This window comes from Motacilla alba, chromosome 1 (assembly GCF_015832195.1).
Source record: "Motacilla alba alba isolate MOTALB_02 chromosome 1, Motacilla_alba_V1.0_pri, whole genome shotgun sequence".
NCBI classification, from domain to species: Eukaryota; Metazoa; Chordata; class Aves; order Passeriformes; family Motacillidae; genus Motacilla; species Motacilla alba.
This window is the reverse complement of record NC_052016.1, coordinates 107,418,280-107,441,337: the sequence shown is the minus strand read 5'-3', so window position 1 is coordinate 107,441,337 and position 23,058 is coordinate 107,418,280.

The window sequence follows — 23,058 nt, the reverse complement described above, 5'->3', positions numbered from 1 at the left end:
TTACCATCTACTGTTGCAATGACTATAGAATTCTGCATAAAACATTCTCTTTATTTCTACCTGTTCTTGCAGGAAGCAATAACACTCTACTAGATGCCTCACATGTTGCTAAATTGAAAATATCCTAAATATGCAGCTTAGAACGAATTCCAAATCAAATTCACACCCTGAGGGCCAAAACTAGAGTCAATAATACTGGTGAGAAAACAGGAATAATATTTTACCTGTAGTAATTTCTAAGTAATTGAAAGTGAGACTATATCTATTTATGTTGCTGTCACTTGCAGTAGTTCTAACTTCGACTTTAGGTGTCGGCTTCAAGTGATTATGTAGAAAAAACACATTCACATGAGTTATGATAATCAGAAAACCCACCAAGCATATATTTCCCTGTTTACATTTCCAGTTACGGGCAAATAATGACAGTTTGGAGGCACTGAAGGAGGCCACATAATCGGTATATATATCTCAGTGTCTGAGATGCCTTTTGAACAAATGCTGACAAAATAAATCATATTCTTCCACAGTATCCTTTCAAATCCTGTCACCGACAGAGTGTCAGGAATGCTTCCTCCATTGTCAGGTCTCCTGCCCACCCAGGGACGCCAGATGTGGGGTTTCCAGCCCCGGATTGGGGTGACCCCAAAAGATGGAAAAGTCCCTCCTCCAACCCGTGCCTTCGAAGAAAGACTCAGTAGTCTTCTGTTGTGTGGTCTCAAGGTTGTTTATTGTTGCTTATCTAAAAGATTCTTTTCTCTGAACTGCTGATCAGACAAAGGCACACTGCCCTCCCAGGGGCTGCTGCCATCTTTTATATCATATATTACGTGTTACACGTTTATACTTTTTCCCCCAATGCCTACTATCTATATTGAATGGTGACTTTCTACTCTAAACCAATCTGTGAGTGCCAACATCACCAAAGACATGGAGGCTGGGAAGGAGAAAGAAAGAGGACAGGGCACACCCAAATCCCTCCATCTTAGAACCCCTGACCCCCATGTACAAAACTTTGACCCCTGCGTACAAGGCTTAAAACCCCCCTGTACAGCACTCAAAAATCCTTCCTTTCACTTCATGACTACTTCTACTGCAATACCTAAACTTGTGTGTGTGGCTTGTAATTCTTCATACAGAGTTGGTAATTTGCTCCACGGGCTAAGATCAAAACCCCACGTGTGTCTTTGGCTGCATGCCAGGGTCTCAGAGCCCCCTGCCAGCGGCTCTGGCCATCCAGGACACCCAGAGGGATGTCCTGGGTTCCCACACTCCATATGCTTCTTGGTCAACCCCCTGATTAAATGAGAAGAACACTAAAATATAGAATAATAAGGGTGGCTAGTGCCAGGAAGATTTCAGGTTCATCTCTTGTATGGCAGACCGGTGATGTGGAGCCAGAATGCACAGTCATCTGTTTGTGAGTCTTATTTTTCAAGGTCTGTTGCCTTCTCTCAATGCCTCAAAAGAATGATAACAGCTGATAAAAGACAGGGTGCTGTTCTGGTACCTAAATGAAGCAAAGATGATAGGTAGAGTTATTTAATTTTAAAATAATTCAGAAATTGTAATTTGCATTCTTTTTTTTTTTTGTTTTAACATGTGGAAATTCATAGACAGTGATGTCACTACGAATTTCTGCATGCTAAAATAAAGTTGCAGAAGGTAAATAAAATGTAACTTGCTTTTTATGTCTATCATGCATTGTGATAGTTTAATCTTCTTTCTTTGCATTAACATATCCTTTAATATAAGTCACTTTGCTCATTTTTCTGGCAATTATATTAAAAAGCCCAAGAGAACATCACAGTCATTTCATGGTGTCATCAATAATGTGCAAAACAGTTCTTTGTTGCTGGTGAGAAACAAGTCCTGGTCTACAGACAGCTGATCAAAATTTAGGTGAAGAGGAACAATAAATCAGGCTAATTTTTGGCACAGGAGATGCAGATCTCAAAATAAAACCATCATGATCAGCATTTGACTTACAGCCTCTAGAAGACTCATGGATGGGGTAACACATCCTTCTGTTGTAAGGGCAGGGATATTTCACACAGATTTAGCTGTCTATAAAACTGGAGGTCTCTTCTAAGTGTGCTGTTTAAAATCTCTGTACAGGAAGGCAAATATCTTTTATTCTGTGGCTGCTAAGAGAGAAAGGGCAAATTACCACAGGGAGGTACCAATAATGGTGCTGCAGTTGTGGAAGAAATTTAGACAGTTAGTTTAGCTCAGCACACGATTTTTAAGCTGTTAAAATTAGGTGAGAGGAATCTCATCCTGTATTTGTTGATGTTGAAAGGTGTTATGCTTAAATAGGTGCTTTTGGAAAGAAGGGAGCCAAGCTGCCTTTGTGCCTCGTTTCCTGTATTAACCCTGTTCTGAACTAGATAATACAGAATGTATTACTTACAAGCAATGGCTTTTACTGAAGGATATTTTCATGCTGAGCATCAGTTCAGCTATCAGCAGGGATTCCTAGTGGCTCCTATTATTTTGTTTTCTCCAGTTTGTGTGTGCAGATGTACATAGATGCCTCATACCAGCAGCTGTCTGTTATCTGGTAGGTGGTGTTTGAAACCTGCTGTGCTCTGTAAAGTCTGTATCCTTGAGAAACCTTCTGCAATCATCATCAAGCTCATAGGGCTGCTTTCCCCAAGGGAACACCTCCCACATCAAGACATGAAATGAATGTCAATAAATTACTAGATAAGTAATTTTTCACAGAACAAGATTCACATACAACATAAAAATGATCAGACTCTCAGGATATTGTCCAAAAAAATGACTGACAAGTGTGATTCTGTATATGAATGTAAAACAACTCCTACTGCAGAAGAAGATTAATTTAGGTGATAAAGTTAGTTACAAAATATATTTAATGGAGACAATTAAATATATTGGGCTGAATTTTGTGCAGAACACATACAAACACCCTCTTAAGTATGTGTGTACACAGAGGGAAGGAAAAACAAAATTACAACTATAGGTGTCTGTGTCTTTATAAAATAATAATAAAAAATACTGATTTTTCTGAGTGGGACATGCATTTCTTTGGCATGAGAAAGATTTCTAAATATTTTACAGTGCCAGCTTTAAAAGCTGACACTGGAATACATTGCTCTTGGAATACACAGGAGCAATAGAAACACTGAATAATATCATAATTACTAATTCATTATTGTGGATTTGCAAGCAACAATTTTGCTTGTAACTGAGTATATGTGATAAATATACCTACCCTAAAGTAAAAAAACCCATGAAATATTTATTTCAAAATGATATATAATATTGGCTGTAGTTTTCTTTTTAAGCAATGTATGGGATCTTTGATTTCACTCCAGCTTGAAGACTGGAGCATGGTAGTATCACAGTGACACTAAAATAGCATCCAAATCCCAGCCTTCCTTGATGAGAACATAAAAAAACAGGATTCTTTGTTCTCTGACATCTGCTTTTGGGATATGAATACATCAGTTCTGTTCTTTAGCCCTTTAAAGGCTCATTAGTTAAAAACAATCAAACAAGAACTGACTGATCCCACTCTCCCCTTGCTTCCACTGCATCAATGGATAGTGTTAAAATGAGAAAAAGATCTTCTAAAGAAAAATAAAATTTCTCATTGAAGTTATTGCCAATATTGACGTTAATGAAAGTAAAGCCTGGGGCCAGGATTTCATCAATAGGAGCAAAAAGAAAAGTATCACCACAAAATCCAGCTTCTGATTTAATTGGATATATTGTAAACAGTTTGTTAAGGACATGAATGAGTTGTTTCTCTGCCAGAGTGGTTAACACTGGGAGGCTAGCTGAGGTTAAAGATAAGAAGCAACCCAACATTCAGAAAGACTTTTATCTGCTTTTTTCACTCTGGTTCCATGCCAAGAACAGTGGGTTGCCAATCTTTCATCAATTTGACAGCTGCCAAAATTTTCCTTCTGGAGAAGCAGACCCAGATAAGTGGATTTCAAGCCTGTTCACAAAAGGTTCCCTTTCCTTTGACACCTTTTGCAGACTTTTAGAAACACTGAACAGACTCTGGGGATCTGGAAATCACAGCTTGAAACCACTGAAGTAGAAGTTCAAATGTTGGAAACTCCTGGTGGGAAGTGATCTGCAAACAGATATACTTTTTTCTGAGATTCAAAGTCCCAGCTCCCAGAGAGTCTCTTCCACAGCTGGGCAACACTGATTTATGGTTTAGACAGACTAAAGATTTGACTTATCTCCACTGCCAAAGTTTACAATATTAAAGACATATGAAGCAAATGAGGAGTAGGCAGTTTCTGTTTGCCTAAAAGAAGAATCCTAGGGCTAAAAATCCAACTATGATAGGGCTTGTTTGCATAAAAATATTGAACGAGAACACTAACTGCTTTTTATAGCCCTTCACTGTGTTAGATGTCTAAAATTTCTGCTTAACAAGTTGATGAAATCCAAATGTAATGGCATATTCACATACAAACTCACATGTGAAATTCCATACGTACCAAAGGCCCATGCATCTGACTTGCTGCTAAATTTGGTGTGATGAAAAACGTCTGCTACTGAGCACTTCTGTGGAAACTTGTTTCCTAGAGAACTTATCCACAGCTTGTCCTGAACATACGTAAAAAGCACAAACCAAACTTGGTTGTGACCAAGTTACAGTGAAATTCTATTTCTTGATCATAAGGTTGCTAAAGAAAGCCTAGGCAGAATCTCAGGTTTCCAAAGATACCTGATACTACCTACAATCTAGAACAGATCATCGCTATCAACTTACTAGGAAAATACAAAATCACAGGAACACCTGTTGTCAGGCCAGTCTAGCTCAGCTTTCTGCTCCAGTAGGGTTACTCCCAACATCAGAGCAGGTCAGCCACGGCTCCTGCTAAGTCTTAAAAGCCCCTAAAGACTGCCATCTCCCTGGACAGCATGTTTCACTGTTCCACCACCCTCCTGGAGAAACAACTTCTCCTACTATCCAGCTTGAACTTCCCGAGGTGCAGCCTGTGGCCAATGCCTGCTGTTACATGACCTGGCACAGATATGACTTCCTTGGCTCCATTAGCTTTGTAACTGTAAGTGGCTGTAGGCAGCTTTTAGATCCCCACTTATCTCCCTCTCGTCCAGGCAGAGCAGCTCTCTCCCTCAGCCTCTTCTCAGAGGACAGGACCCATAGGCTGCTCATCCTCTCCAGCTTCTCTTCATTGAGCCACTGATTAAGATGCTTGGTCCCAAATTACGTGCAAACCTTGTACTCAAAGTAAACATTGAGATTTCTTACAAACACGAAAAGTTTGTGAAATCTCTCAGCTGAGATTTGCCTTTAAGCCTTGACTTTTTGAGACAGCTGTGTGATTCTATTTTCTATTTTTTATTCTTATTCCATAATGACTTCTGGTCATTAATGGGAAGAAAACACAAAGTGCTGTATCACACCCCTGGCAGCCAGCTGCAGCTGATCAATGCCAGTGAACTGCATATCCACCAACATCAGAGCTTCTAATTGTCAGGCTCCCAATTCTTTCACCTACCCTGTCATCCCAAGGTCAGATACTTTCAAAGTAACTTTGCTGTCAATCAAGCAGTTCCTAGCAGCCTTTGGTGGAGAAATGAAAAGAGATGAGTTGAAAGAACACAAAGAGGACTGAATAACATCAGGAGTTTGCTAATAACTACTGTCCTCTAGCATTCCAGTGAATAATGACATCTTTGATTGATGCAATTAAGTTTGAAACTGTAAGGGAATAGTAAGTTGCTCTCGATTCACTTTTTTGACTATTGAAACATTCTGTAGCATTATCCCAGCTTTAAAAAAAAACCAAAATTGAAGGATAAGAAACAGAGGTGAGAAACCCACATTCATCTAGAAAAACAGCAACAGAGAAGGAAACTAAACCTGTCTTTTAAAAGGCTTCCTACTCCAGGCCCTTTTCAGAAATCTCAGAATTTACCAAGGCATCAAAAAGTGAAAAGCATTGATTGGATTTTTTGCATCACACTACAAACAGAGTGAAAGGCAATTAAAACAGCTTGATTTATGAAAAGTTCCAAAGAAGCCTATTTCTGTAAGTGATCATTGAGAACATTTGTCTAGGGCTGTATTCTCTGTGTGCATGCTCATTAACTTCTGTGATACTGTTTGCATCTACAGTTTTCAACCTGAAATCAAGCTCAAGTTTTACTTCTGCTTTCCCATGGTGCACAGCCAGTTTTCAGGGAACTGACTTTACATTTACAGCTTGAATTCTGCTACTTAAGTTGTCTGATATTCCTGATTTCTGAACCAGTTTGGTGAAGTATGGATTTAACAACTCTGTACACATAGACAATTCTTTGAAAGCATCAACAATACAACTAAAATGTTACCTGAGGCAATTGCACCCCTATTGAAAAATGAAGCAAGCCTGGAACATTAGGTGCCTGCTGCATGCCATTGTTTAGATGAGACAGTTCTGGACAGTTCTGTTTTCCCATTCAGGGAGCTGCTGTCATATTCAAATTCAATGAATGAGAATGACCTGAATGTGCTCCAGGTTAATTTTTAACACAATTTAGGGATTTTGTTGTTGACCAGTCACCCAAGCAGCGTGTCCAGGGCGCACTCACAGGAATGCTGCACATTGACTGGATACTTATAAGGAACCTTGTTGAGTACAGACACTGTGCCACTGTGCACATTCCTGCTTAGCTAGACTGAACCAGAAAGCGCCTTCTTTTCCCTAATTAAAAAAAAAAAAATTAATAACTTGCAAGAAACAAAGAAGCAAGGAGGTTGAGATTAATTTCAGTCAGCTTTAGGCTTTTACAGCATTATGTCCAGAAAGAATGAGACATGAATCATCTGATCTCCTTAAAGGACTACATTAGGACATGATGAATTATGCCTGAGAAACATTTCTTTCCACTAAAGAGACGGTCTAGGAAAGTGGTTGTGGTATCCCACTATAAATATTTAAAATTAGATGGGTTCTACCCCAGCCCAGACACGAAGCAAGTTGTCTGCAATTTTGTTTTGTTGCACAGATACAGATTTATAAGTGGGGAGATGAAGAGTTATTAACCTCATATCTCCTCCAGAGGCTGTCGAGATTATAAAACCCAAACACTGCCACGAGCCCTATCCACCACACTTAGTTTCTTTACATTAAGAATTAGATTCATATATTTTCTATTGTCCAAGTATTTCTGAAATACTGAATAAGTAAAAAGATTCTTGCTGCACTGTGTATTTGCACTACTTTTAGTCTTCATGTGGCACTCCAATCCTAACTTCTGCTATCCAGCTTTACTTCTGTCAATGGTTTGCCTGCCATACTGAGCTGGAAATTCTGGTTTTCAGAGTTCATTTAACAGCTACACCTCTACATTGCAGGGAGGAAAGAAGAAACACAGAAGTTCATTGCTGTGAAGTTTGAAGGAAATTTCCTGTCCCTAAAGTTAAATAGAGCCAGTGGCATCCAGCCTCTTGGGGGACTGAGACACAACTGCCTTTCCCAGCCTTTTGCCTACACCTGAACTTCATTCTGAGCCTCTTGTGCAGGTTTAAGGAAAAGGACAGTGAGCCAAGGCTCCCAGAGGATTGTGTTCCATCACAGTTCTCAGTGGCTGAGTACCATCAAGACTGAGTGAGAACAAGTAGCAAGCCACAAGAGGAAAACACGTTTACACAGCATATCCTAGAGGAAAGCATGGATAAGGCTGTGTCTCTTCCAGAAAGGTCCATGGACAAGTATTTCTGCAGTCATCTCCTTGTGCACCTGACTAGTCCTGTGGTGCTGCCCATCCTTGCTCCTAGTCAGCTGCATCCAGTCAGCATCCAGTGAGCACAGGGCTGAGTTTGCTCAGGGTCATGTTCTTGTCTGGGTGAGCTGCTTTTACTCCACATTTTTATGTTGTAAAACTGTCTCAGAGCACCCCGCTAGACTGACCTGCAGAAAAAGCCACACTAGGAGCAAACAACACAGGACTAGAGGTGAAATAAAAAAAACCACCAGAGCCTGAGGGGAAATGCACAAATGCACTCAGCGTGGCTTTGTTCCAAGCCCATTTTAGAGGTGCAAAATTTGTTCATTTCTGTAGAAGAGGCTTTTTTTTTTTTGAAATATGACTATTAATACCAAGTCAGCACAAGAATTTCTAGCACTTCATAATACTACAGCTATTTGAAGAGCATCAGCATCCTCTAGCTACACAGTAGAGCAAAGACGACACAGAAGCTGTTCCATGGTTGCTCATATAGAAGCAATAAAGGATGTATAGGACCTTCTGACAGAGCAGCTGCTCAGACTGGCCATGGGAGACATCACCTGCATACCAACTACAAAGAGAAATATTTGTTTTTTTGTTCACCAGCTGGTTTCTTAATAAAGCACAGCAGACACACAAAAAATGCCAGACATTTCAAGTATTTTAAAAACTGCTTTTAAAAGTCAGAGGGTAGATCTGGGACTTCTGCATATGTGATTATTTGCCATGAGGTTACAGGGAAACCGCTGGTTCCCATCTGCTTCCCCTCATCAGCAGCTCTCCTTGCCCTAACTATCTGGGTTCATTCTGTGACATTGACTTGTTGGGGTAACTCCTTAGAGGAGGATCCTGCTGCCCTAAATTTCTGCCCAGAGCTCTATCAGAAGTAGTTTGCTCTGTCTCCTGCAGACCATGACACAGCTGTCTGCCTTAAACCTGGGAGGTACACAGTTCTCCTCTAACCTTATTATTATTATTATTATGTAACCCTCTGGTTACATAATGTTTAAGTAAACAAAATAAACCCAGAGTTGCCAAAGGGTGAAACAATCCAAACACACTCTGTCAGATCAGTTCAGGGAGCGTCACTGAAAGTCTTTTTAAAAGAAGCTCCCTTTCATGAAGCATCACTTCAGTCTACAAGACTCATTTGTCTAAATGACTTTTTCTTTCCCTGAAAATAAAGACCTTCAGGCCTTCAGAAATCTGTGGGCAGTGATGTTCCCAATGACCATATCTATATTTATTGTCATTATTATGACAGCCATACATAGGATACCACTGCTGGAGGTGCAGTGGACATGTAAAGTGGAAATGCAATCTCTGCCCAAAGAATCTTCTGGTTCCTACGAAGATGGGTTCTGTAAATTCACTCATGCTTAGCAATGCTCTGCTTTTCTGCCAATGTCAGTTTGCTGACATTGGAGTTTTCCCTGCAATGAAAAAACAATATATTAAAATTGTGAAAAACTTGTGGCCTTTCAATACTTAGAATGACTTATCAGAAAGATGGAGACAGTACTAAGGCCATAGGAATGAGGCAAGGAATATTGGTGTTAAATGGAATCAGGGTAAATTTACACTGGATGTAAGGAAGGTATTTTTCATGAGGGTGTTGAAATGCTGGAACTGTTTGCCCAGAGAAGTTGTGAATGCCCCATCCCTGGAGGTGTTTGAAGTCATGTTAGGTGAGGCTTTGAGCAACCTGATCTAGTGAAAAACATCCCTTTTCATGGCAGGGACTAGATGATCTTTAAAGGTCCCTTCCCTTGTCCCTAAAATACAAACCATTATAAGATTCGATGACTCTGTGAAAAAATTCCTTTCTTGGGTTAAAAATTACATGCTACATATATGCTACATATACATTTTTTGAGTAGTTATGCCATGGTCTAAGGTGAATGCTTGAAAAAGTTGACACATATGTAATTGTCTGGATGTTTTACCACTTGAACACTGAAACAGCCTTACTGCTCCACTGTGCAGTATGTTAGAAAGTCAAATATCCTCAGCCAAATATCCTCAAGCCCTAACAGGTAATGACACTACATATCCTTGGAGTGACCTTAGGAGGAGATTGCATCTACTTTTTCAAACATTATGGGGAAGCTTTCCAAAATTGCACAACCCTAGACTTTCCAAACAAATGTCCTTAGCATGACGGATGACAGGAGTTCATGTGGCAGAGAAAGAGGCCTCTAAAATAACCTCTTCTACAGAAATAATAAAGATTGTTATTTATGATTCCTTTCACATCATAATAGAAGAGTAGAGATTTTTCAATCTCTGAAATTCTATCCAGTATGGTTTATTATAAGAAAACTTGTTCTGTTTCATTCAAATAGTTTGGCATACATCTAATGCTTAAAATGTCATATCATCTTACTAAAAAGGGAAAGATGGATCTGATCTGGACTCCCTTTATCCTGCACTGGATTACTCACATACATACTTACAAAAGCACAGGAGTGCTAGCAAGGCAGATTTAAGGTTGGAATAAGAGTACAAAGATTGAAATCCCAGCATCATTCAAGTCAGTGACAAAACCCTACTGATTTAAATGAAACCAGGATGGTTTTTATTAATGTTTGAGTCAAGAAGATAAACTTTATCTGATTCTAAGGATTTCAGGCAACTTTATGCATAATACTCAGAAGGTTATTTAAAAAGAAAAATATTCCAGAAATGTTGCTTAATCTTTACTAGACTGGTGTGGAAAACATTTTAGCAGTAGATGGCTGCATATTGATTACCCTTGGCTTATCATCATTCCAAGGCAGCTTTCTCAAGTAAGCACTTGGTACAAATCCTTCATTCCCACAAGAAAAGCAGTTCCTGGTTTAGATACCGTACACGACTGCATCTTAAATTGGTCACTTAACACAGGAAAAGAGATTAATCAGAGAGCCACTTTTTAGAACGCCACTAACAGAAATGCTCATGCTTAAAACATTTATGCTTTTACTTAGCATGCATAAAAATACAGAAGCAATTTGTTTTAGAAAACTGCACTTCAATGAAGAACTCTTTTTGCTAGTCGCTGAAATGGTTTCATGGTTGGTTTCATCGAGTGGGGGGCTGGAGCAGCTGCTCAGGGATATCCTCGTGTGCCATCTCAGGTGCTGTGATGGACACCAGTGACTAATGCTGCCTGCAAACTACCCAAGGTTGAGCACAGAGTCAGTAGGCAGGCTCAGCTCTCTTCCCTGCACAATGCCAGATGAAATTGAGAAGCTAAGTGAATATGGACAGCTGAGCTGTGCTCAGAGCAGCTGGCATGACAGCTCTTTGTCATAGGGGCTGACAGGCATCCATAGATTTAAAGTGGTGGGCTGGATGTCCTGCCCATCAGAAAAATAAGTTGTGTCTTTGAATATGGGTGGGCATGGAGGGATGACTTCCTTTATCACAGATCTCAGTAGCACAAGAAAACTGATAGCTCATAAAAACAGGTGAAACAGGTAACTCCTGATGTTTGCTCTGACTGCATTCAAGAAATCCAGACCTGCATTCCTTTTTTCAAGCAGAATTTAAAGTTGTTTTTTTTTATGGTGTATATGTGACTTTTCCTTACACAATCAAGACTGCAAAAGTCTCAATTTCTCAACCCAAAGGAAAAAACCTGTAAATTTCCTGCCTTTCACCAGATGTCTGTCTGCTCCTTCATCCATCTTAGAGCCCTCTAATCAGGCTCCATAAGCAAAGCTGCCTGTATAATATAATTTTACATAACCATAAATGAAGGTGTTTAGGACCTTATGTCAGCTTATCAATTTATCATTTTCTTTGAGTTGGTGGGGTCATGTGCTGCTTTCTTCATCCACAACTGTATGCAATCTTGGGAGCTACCTCAACCTAAGTGACTTTTTTATTGGTTTTCTTGTAATTGTAAACCTAATCAGGGGATTATAAGTAGATCAAGTAATTTCAGTCTGTTCCAAAGCAATTTGAGCATCCCCGAGCTCAAAAATTCTTCTCTTCCACATTTCTATCAAGCACACAAAATTAAACTCAGCTAGTATCCATCATGAGACACACCAGGAACCTCATCTCTTCTAGGCAACTCCTGTTTGTTGTACTGCCTTGGTTTCCAGTGAACTTCTGAAGCTGTTTCTCATTTAACAACTTAGAAAATGTGCTCTTTTCTGCCCCTGATGGGTATTAATGAAAAATATATTATTTTAATTTGCTGAAGGGAATTTGTCCATTTGTGAACCCCTAAAAGAATAATAAATCCTGTGCAGGATAGGGATGCCCTGCCTTTGGGAAATAGTATTGCTAAAGTTGATTTGAGACTGAAGTGACACAGGATTCATGCCTCAGCAGTTCTCAGTGGTCTCCCATGCTGTCTGTGCTGCTGCAATTGTCATGGTGCTGATCTATGGTTTGCACACACACGCACGAGGCAACATTTGTTAGGAGAGATTTTATATTTTTATTCCCATGAACTAAATAATTGGAAAAAGTGTGTATGTTCTGCATAAACAAGTCCTTCTTCAGGCACATATGAAGAATAAGGCCACTGGATATCTTAGCTATTGCACCAGGCAGTGACTGCTGTAAATTTTATTCAACCTGCCAGCCAAGGAGGGTAATGGAAATGGAGTTGTACAGAAGACAACAAGACTCGTAGAGCAATGTTTAAATCTACTGAGGAAATTCTAACATAGATCCTGAAAGGTGCCAGGACTGTCTGTAGTGCTGTCTTTGAAGATGAGATATGTGGAAGACTTTGGTCATGGAACAAAAGCATTCTGCAGGGCATATCTACCCTTCCAAATCCCTTACTTTCCACCAGTCAGAATCATTTTCTTGTGACACACAGTATTTATTGCTTCTGACAAGCTGGATAGCTGAATTTCCTCTGTGTTCGTGGCTGCATTGAGTCACAGCCATATTCAGGGATGGCTTGTCTGGTGGCAGCCCCTGGGGCACGACAGGCTTCTGCCACTTCTGATTTCGAAGACAGAGGAAAGAAATGATAAGGTGATGCAGCACAGGTGGCAATAAGAATTAACACATGACATGTACATGATCATTTATATCTTCAACATATATAATGATTAATCAAATTAATCAAAGCTCAGAAGACAGGCACAGACCTGCAGTTCTTTTCCTTTATCCAGTTAGAATGCATGAGGAAAACAGCCCAGCCACTGTTGTCCACATGTGAGAGACAGGCAAGGACATGATAATGACAGCAGAAACAATTAACTCTGACTGGAGATTGACACTGCTGTAATAGGAAGCCCTTATTACCAGAATTATGGGATAGACCTGACTTGTGTCACAGTCCTGCCACCTCTCTGAACTGTTGCACTTCCTGCACTCCGGACACCACTTGACCAAGTTTTGCTGTACTGTAACTGTGATGGGGCACTGCTGTATCAAAAGATAACATCAGAGTATTTTAAAAGTAACTTTGGGTTTCTTCTTTTTTTTAATGGCTTTTGATCAATAGCAACGTTATCATCAAGCACAACAAGCATTAATCAACTGTTTATTACTAATCACTGAAAGCAACAAGCCATGCGGATTATAAATCACTTCCTTTAGATGCTTTTTTGATGTTTCTCTGCCAAGCATGTTGGATATAAGGAATATCACTCCTTGGTGCCTAACTTTGCCTGGGCAGAGCTGAATGTAATTGGTATGTGACTATGGGATTCATCTTATAAGATTTTGACCTACGTCTTCACATGAAATATGTCATCCTACGGAAGTGTCTACTTCTCATCAGGGATTGTTGAGGATGTCTGCACAAATGACTTGGATGAGAAGCCTGGCATTAAAGTTAGGTGACATCAATCAAGTCATGGGCAAAAGCCTATCTAAAATGAAGACACTTAAATGCATTTAGAAATCAGGGAAATGTCAGACATCACAATTCTTTAATTAAGAGCAGGGAAAACTACACTTGAAATACTGACAGCTGAGGATGAGAGAAAATAAGAATGATGTAGGAGAAGAGGCTGCAAATGCCACCTATTTATTTATTTATCACTAAAAAATCACTGTAATGCATTGTCAGGAAATAATGCCAAGTGTCCTTCAGCAGGCTGTGATTTCTTTAAATCGAGTCCAAGTGACCGTGGCATTGTATGTATGCTTGTTTTCTATTTATTGACATTCCTTAATTTAAACAAGAAGAAAACACAGCTGGGTTGAATCCACTGAGCCAGAAGACATACAAAATCTCTTCTGCAAACAACAGATCTCAATCTCATCTCACCCAGCTCCAATGAGATACTCATTCTTTACAGAGGTATCACTCAGAGAAGATCCTCTTCTCTTGACTAGAAGTAGATCTGTAACTCAGTGAGTAATGCTACTTGGTGGTTCCTGTTGGTCATATCTGACTTTGGTGGAGAGGAACTTATAGCTGAGGGCCTGAGTTAGGCAGGACTCAAATCCTAGACTGCCTTTGTGGCTTCATGGAATGATGACTGAGTTGACTGCAGTTGTCAGAAAGATGGGAAAAATATAGTACAGGGATTAAACTGTTGTATCTTTAGAGCACCTAGTGGCGTTAGAGCAAATTGATATTCAGTAATCATATTCATGAACTGATGTGCACCTCTGATATTAGGTCTTTGTAATTTTTGAAGAGTTTTGAAGATTAAATTGCTCCTTCAATTTCCTGTGGGTTTTTTTTGGGGTTTTTTTGGACCTGATCAGAGTGTCATCATATGATGGAACTTTCATCTTTTTTTTTGAGCAAAAAAAAAAAAAACTAGAAAGCATTGGGAAATGTAAATGGTGTATAGAATTATTATAATGGAAATTAATTTTTCTTTGTCCAGCCTGCCAGGGAAAAGAACCAGTCCAAGATGAGCACATCTGTGTTTCACTGCTGGATGTATATTTGACTGTTGCAATATTCTGGACAGACTCCATCTGTAATCTGGTAGAGATTAATGTCCTGATTTGTGTCCTTATATACAATTTCCATGTCCAAAACTGGCTGAAAGCCCCACAGCATTTCCTGAGTAACTGAGTGGATCTTATAATTTCCTTTATGCTTGCAGTGGCACTATTGTGGTTTTCATAATGATGACTGTGCCACTGCCATCCACAGAGAGCCACAGGTGACAGCCTGAGATTCAGCTCTGATGTGCATATGAGGAATGATTATTCTCTGCAGAACTGCATTCCTATTATACACCTGGAAGCGTGTGCTGGATCGTTTCAGCTTCCATAAGGCTTGTCCCATACATAACAAAGAGGAGATGTGCGTGTTCACTCAGTGAGCTTCCCTGTGCTCTACTGCAGCATCGCTCTGACCCACGTGAACCCCTGGCCATGGAAGAGACAGTGGATGTCAGGCAGCAGCAGAGGTGAAAGTGCTTCTCAGGCAGGTAGCTCCTGCTTCCTGTGGTTATCAAAGCACAGAGGAAGTGCCCTCTGGCTCCCATGAAGGGACCTTTTGTTCCCAACTTTCTCTGCAGTGGCATCACTCTTAAGGCACAGCTCCTCTGTGGGAGAGGAGAGGTATAATGCTGAACTGAGGAAAGAAATGGAGGCATCGAATGTGCAGGATGTGAGCGTGCAAAAGTAATGCCTTGTACAAAAGTAACACCTCAGGTCAGCTGGGGAGAAAGCGAGGGAGAAAGGCTGGAGAGGTGAGGGGCATGAACTGAGAGGCAGGCAGAAAGAAGGCTGGGGGATGGTGACACCTCTGATGATCAAACTGAAGAGATGAAAGGAAAAAAGTAAAAATGTGCTGAGAGCTTATGGAAGTAGCTCTGTGTCTAAATATAGACTGTTCCTCACAATGGAAAGTCAGTGTTAGCCTTCTTAACCTGATTATATCATATGGCTTTGGAAAATGTAGTCAATTTGTCCTACCCAGATGTGGTAATCATTAAAGCTGCATTTACTGAACCTGTTTTAGAAGTACCCATCAGAAAAATGTCATGTCCCTGCTTTTTAAATTTTGCTTTCAAAATATCTTCTCTGAACTCAAGCAGATAGTAGAAATGAATTATAAAGGCTTAGCAGAATCCAGAATGTTCAGCAGCAGATTTGCATGGCTGATGATCTCTCCAGATAGACAAAGCATCTCCTGATGGAACCCAGGCATAACAGACCACGATATGCAAAACAAGTTATGCTGCTACATGTTCACAATGCTATTGCTTTCAAATCTATTAGAAAAAAGTGTCAAAAGCTTCTTTGTTCATAGCTTCTCTCTAAGGCTTTATTGTTATTTCTTCTCAAAGCTCTATTTTACATCTCTTGTGACTTTTATCTTCTGTTTCTTGACAATCTGCGTGTCTCTTAAAGCCCTGGCTGTTCATATCAACTGCATAAATAAAAATTCCAGCTCTCTTTTTTCTTTACATTTCTTTTTGATTAACAGAGAGAATCTGGGAAATAGACCCAAATTCAAATATACAGAAAAGATGACAAATTTAAAAAGTGCAGGAAATACAGATTTGAAAATCCCATGACTTGAAACACAACCTGTTTAAATTTGTTGGAGGCTTTGTAGTGATATATGAACACACAGTCAGGCCCTACTGTTACTCCTTTTGTTTAGGAGATAAAAACATCATAACTTGAGACACTTTGGTCTCTTCTCTTGTTATTGTTACCTCCTTCCCACCTACAAATGTCAATAATTAAGTTGGGCAGTTAAACTAAGGTCAAAGATATTACTATTGCTGTAGCATTTGTCCAGAGGAGGAGATAGATGAGGAAATAAACAGAGAAGAAAATCTTCAAATTTACTTCTGTTCTTAACTCTGTCAGCTCTTGACCTTCTTGGTCTGCTATGCTGGAGGGCTCAGGTGGAATTGAGAGTGAGCAGTACCTTTTGGCATCCTGGTGTCCTCTTTGTCTCTGGCTCTGTGAAATCCTGCCTTTCTCAGATGGACAGCACAGCCCAGCAGGTGCTGCTGGGACAGCACACTCTTGAGTTTCTGACTGATAAAAAGTCTGGATAAAGGCAAGAGCACGTAAAGGGCTCAGATGCACCTCCCAGTTCATTGACTTAGAGGCTGCCTCTGTAACAGCCTCTGTTGGGCTGAACAGACATTCCTGAGAAGGCATCTGTGCTCCTGACCCAAGCCCAGAAGAGCACAGCTTGGGACTGGCCTGAGGGAAATGCAGATTGCCACCACCTGTCCCCCTGCAGGGCAGACAGAGCTGCTCACAGGCCGGGCACAATGCTCACCCTGCACTGCTTTCACTGAGCAGGGCGGTGGAGAGGAGGCTTTGGGATCTCTAGGAATGGGGAATTCCTACACACTAGAGAGCTAATTCTGATGGTATTCCCTGATCCCTCTGGAAATAAGCCTTTGACTTGATACACATTTTGGCTGTAGCCGGGATTGCTACCAGCACTGGCCTTCTCATCCAGCTGGGCACACAATGGCTCATGTTCAGCTGGCTTCCATTTTGTTGAAGTTTTTTTTCATTGACCCTTTTAGTCTACGAATCAGTGATTAAGAAATACTGCTTTCAATTATCCACTGGTCACAAGCTCAAGGCTGTTTGGAGCCATCCCTTCAGAGACTGTCTCCCTGTGCTCCACATATCTCTCTTAGCTTAGCAACACCAGGAACTTATTTAGGAACAAATTTAGGGTAGACACAGCATATTATCATGCATGGATTATTATCTGACATAACTGAAGTGTTTAATAAGCAAAAATTCTCTTTTTAGTTCTTCTCTTGGGTAACCCATCCGTGACTCATAATGGGGGATTTTCTTACCCTTGCAGCTGACTGGGGGTTTCATGGCCTTATTTGCTGTTGCAAGAAGTGATTTTGAAGCCACACGAAGCTCTTTAAACTATTACAAATCAATTGACAGCTCTGTGCATTATTAAGTATTCTATAATGATGAAACCCGTGGTAATAGTAAATAAGCCAGTATCATTAATTTCAATTTTCGAAATTGATACAGGCAGTCTCACAATCATAAACCAAGTTCCCAACTGCTCATATCTGCATTTTTGGATTGACTTTTAATTTTGGGTTCATCCTTTTTTACTTTTGACTGTAAATGCTTAAGGCCAATCAATCTACCAGTGTCCTACAATTTGAAATAATCAGACTTTAGAAGGTTGAAGCCCAAATATCCATTAACTGCTGTTCCCTCTACCAAACATGGTCTTTCACTGTTAAGCATGAACACAGACATGAGAGAATTGCCTTCTGAAAATGTGGCACCTATGGGGGTACTGTGGTATAAATGTTCCTCTCTAGGTCTATACAGATAAAATCCTAGAATAACTGTAACTAATTGTACAGAAAATATGTCAGAAAAGCATGTTAAAAAATTTTGCAAATGAAATCACATTTTTTAGAAAAAAATATATTAGTATAAGAGTTTAGCTTCTAAAACCTTATTGTTTTACACTCACCCATACACTCTCTTTTTCTCAATTCCTATTGCTCCTACCTGTCCAGCTCATGGGACATCATGACTAGAAGGGTCTTACAGCCAAAGACTAGAATTTAACTCGAGATATTAAGAATAAAGACAAAAATAATTCCATCTGGTTTATTTCATAGGTAGAAATGTCACTAACTTTTTGATCAAAAATGGCAGATATAATTTAGTGCTTTGTTCCCCCTTGTTATACTAAAAGCTACATTTTATAGCAGCTGTGATGTTGAAAAAAGCTTAGCACACACATGAAAAGATATAAATTTAAATACGATAAATGTGTACTCTCTTAGCCAGGGTCCTAAAGAACAGCTGCAGAAAAAAGAATGGCATCAAATATTTCTGGATATTCCCATTATCTGTGTACAAAACACCTTACAGTCTACATGGAAATTCTTTCTTTCCCTTCAGTTTTGCCATATTCATCCTCCAGCTTCTGGCTCGTGTTACACTAGGCCAGATCAAACACTCATTAAGTCCAGGAACCTGTGATCCAGTAACAAATACTGAGGAAAATTTGCTGCTCCAGGCATCCGTGCAGAATCAGAAAACCCTGATCCAAAGATGGTGCAGTTATACCTGATACCCCTTGAGGGGTAGATTTCTACTCTGAATTCACTGTTACCTTTTTAAGCAAATAACTAGAATCTATAACATCCTTCAGTAAGTATTCCTACAGCTTAACTACTGCTAACAATATGAACAATCAGCTTTTTTGGCATCTTTTCAGCCTATCTTCCTTCAATACCTATCTGATAATTACTAATATCTGCTTTGCTTTTTAGATCATGTTTAGTCCTGGCCTGTCTCTGAGTGTGCCTGCGTTAGGTCAGGGTTTCATTTCCCTTGTGTACATTGCTTTTCAGTCATCTGCACAGCATTTCAAATGCCACTTCACTGCTTTTGTGTGTTAGCCCAAAGAGCTCTTGGGAAATGTTTACTCCCCCTGGTGAGCACACACCCATTGATCCATGTGCCTCCTGGGACGGTGGAGCCCTGTGAGCTTTTCTCCTTGACGTGTTATCCATCCAATCCATTGGTCATCGTCAAGCCTCTCCTTTGACATCTGCTCAGCTCTCAACATCTTTCTGCAATTACAGTCACCAGAACTAGACACAATATTCTCTTGGTGATCACAGCAGTGTCAAAACAGGTCGAGTGCTTTTACTCAGTGTGTGTGCCTGCTTCCATGTCCAGGGAGGAGGCCATTAGATGCTTTGGCCACAGTTTTGGCATCACAGTAGGAATTTATGTTCAGCTCTCAGGATCCCAAAGTCCTTTTTAGGAACACTGTCCCCCATCCAGAAACTATAGCATGCACTTTCCCCTATTTTACTAAATAATGCTCTCCTGAGATAAACACACTAATTTAACATAAATGTGTCATTTGGTGTCAGAACACTGCGGGAGGGAGAAGGAAAAAGAAAGGTTGGAATGACACCTAGGATCAACCGTGCAGTTAAATGTTACATATCTGTCATGGGCTTGCTCTTGCAGGGTCAAGAATGAATGCACTATTCAGGAACTGAGGCAGCCTGCTGCTTGTGGTGGGGCATCTGGCACTGGCACTCCAGCAAGGAATCTGTGACCACCTCCACATCTGCTTGCCCCTCTGCCCATAGAATTGGGACTGAGGGAGGCTCCAGGAGGAACTTGAGTCAGGCATCTGAAACTGCTGGAAGGCAGCAAATTTGAAGTTATGCTTTTCTCGTGACATTGAGTTTTTGAACAAATATGCTTTGTGCAGCTGCATCTCCTGATACAAGGCACAGCCTTGGATTTCCTGAATGTGGCACATATGCATGGTAATCAGGAAGTCGGGGGCAGATCCTGCTCTTGGCATGGAGGCCAAAAAAGAGGAGTGGAATTAGACAGAGAGAATTAAAATAAGAATTTTTATGTGGTCAATTCTGCTTTAAAATAAATGATAATCACACAGATATATTCCAGATAAAATCAAAGCAAGTATCTGATAGATTTGTGAACATGAAAGAAACAAGACTTGATTTAAATTCCACTACAGTCAATTAAAATGTTTCAGAAAAGTTGCAGCTTCACTAATAGGGACTGGTCCTTTCTTTGCTGTAAATATCTTAGAATAACAGAATAGTTTAGCTTGGAAATGAGCTTTAAACCCATTGTGTCCAACCATAAAGTATCAGTATCAGCAGCATGCAGCAATATCAGGTTAGGACAGGGACACAAAGGGTAACCTTAGGATAACTGGCATATTTTATGGCTAACCTAAAACAAATTTCATGGCTAACCTAAAAAAAAAAAAATTGTCTTGCAGGAGGCATTGTTTCCTCAGTATTCACTATCTTAACAAATTGGATTTTCTCTATCCTAATTGACCCCCCTGCATTTCTTCTTCCTAAGGGAGACAACCACAGCAGATTGTGAGCTAATGTTAACACAATATGAAGTATTACAGTTGGAAGATTTTGTATAAGTTTGTGCTTCAAGATGTATAAGCCGTAGCTTCAGGTTTGTCAAATTTAAGGAGAAAGGTAGAAAGAAATCTCCTTGATGCCCTGCCCACATCTAATATGTGGATCAAATTCCTCTCTAAGTCAGTTACAAGACTCAGCCCTTCACCTGAGAAAGCATCTGCTGTAGCTGCAGGAGGGCAGGGCAGAAGGGGGGAATTGGAGGAAAACAAGGAGGAATTAAGGGGGAAACACCTTAAGTGCAAGCCAGAAGCCTACCTGTGGCATTCATAATTTTGGCAAGGAAACGGAGTTTATGCTCACTGAGCTTTCCCTGCAGGTGTGTAATGGGATGTAACTCACAGCAGGAGCTCAAATGTATGAAAAGGAGCAAAAAAAAAATAAGTTGTCTGGAACATATATTCCCAATGAGAGATCTTTTGAGTGAAAAGCCACCTTTCTGTGATATACAGCCATTCCTTAGGAAACAAGGATAGTTTAACCATCTGCTTTGTGCAGCTGAGTGATGAGATTCTGCACTAATTGCACCTCATACAGGTAAATTCTGAAGCCAGTTATTTACATCAGTTGAGAGCAAAGCCTCAACAAGGAAAACATCCCTATCCAAGGCAGTGTGTAAACATATGCCAATGTTAATTACTTGCTTAAGTCCTCCTTGGAAGGACACAAACAGATGCTCAATGGTAAGCACAACTGTAGGGGGTGTTTGGAGTATAAACATTCTTTAGCCTGGGAATAGGTGTTTTCCTGAAATGAAACTGGGATTTGATACCTTATAATTCAACTCAAAACAAAGTACACCTGTTGTTCTAACGCATAATATCTAATCAAGTTTCAAAGAAGAAAATAAGAGCGGCACTGGAAAATCTTAAAATAGCTTCTTTAAAAAATATATTTCATATGCCTTTGCCATATTCATAATCAGAAGTACTTGATTTTGTCTGAACAAAGGACCTTTTCTTGTAATTGATTAGGGATATTTTACTTCTGTTGTGATTTCTTTAAAAGATCTTCCACAATTGTTTTCTTCTCAATTATATTTCCCTAAAATAACATCACGATTACTTTCCTTGTCGTTATTAACTAACACTATTTATTACTACTAGTTTATTACCAGTATTAACATAAAAACAACAACTATAGTAACTGTAATAATGAACAAATAATAATTTTCTTCTATACGTTTTTTTATGTGGGCAAAGGAGGAACAGCCACCCCACTTCAGGAAATTTCTCAGGCTTTACAAGGCAGGTTCTTGCCCTGACTGGCTGCAGCAGTAAATGGTATCAAGTTAGAAGTTAGTTCATCATAGCTTAGAGAAGCTGTCATTGCAGTTAAAATATCAAGTTTGATAGAAAATGTAAAAAAAACCTTGTCATTCCCACTGAAGTTCATGGGGCTCACAGGGGTGCAGGAGGCCAGGAATAAGGATGGGGCGGATGGAGCTTCAGCTACTTTATTTTAAAGCACTACTTGCAGGTCCTTTTCCTGGGGTTCCTGCGATCTTTAGAAAACTTCTTAACCAACTGGTGCTTGGATTAATCAGATCAATTGCTTGAACTGCCTGGGCTGATAACATTGAGCATGTGAGACCAGGTGCCTAATCCACATCAGCTCCAACCCCGTGACCACTGAGACAGAATCAGCTGAAGCCACATGGAATGTCTATAACCTACACTTTGTGAGGCTTAGGAAATAGGCCATTTCCACTACGACCTGTGGAAACACTAGCAAAATCCCTGGGTGTGACAAAGCTGTGCCAAGAAATGAGTAGAGACAAAAGGATTTATCATAATATGTAATTTCATTTAAATATTAGAACCTTATGTTCTTTACACTGTACCTTGCACACTCATTTATTAATAAATAGTATTAAAATGCTGGGAGATGTGTTAAATATATCAAATACAAGTTATGAAATAGTAAAATCCTACAAGATTCAGTAAATATATTTATAGAATAAAATTATAAGTGCGGTTAAATATAATCATTAAAACTGTGTTTCTTGATAAAATGCACTGCTCTTCATTCTAAGGTAATTAGCTGAAAAAAGAATCTGTTCCATTTAGGTACGTGGTGTGTGTGGATATGCCCTTGCACAGTAAATGACATACTGATCACCCCGTGATCCAAAAGCATGCCTTGTGCCTTTTTGTCTGTGAGCCTGCAGCAAGCTCACGACCTGGTTCTAAGGGTGCAATAGAATTTTAAATGTACAGGTTAAAAGAAACCCCTAAAAGACTCAAAAAAGCCTATACATCCCTTGTTTTTCTGAAACAGAATAAAGAGTATTCAGCCTTTGAAGGAGTAGCTGCTTACATTGCAGCATGTATAAGCCACTTCATTACTGCAGTGCTCTGGCTGAAGTTTAAAAAAAAAAAGTTACCTAGATTTTGACTTCTCATTGCAATTCAAGAAAGAAAACTGTTTCAACCTCTAAAAAAAAAATCTTGACAGAGAAACTAAATTATTTCCTGTC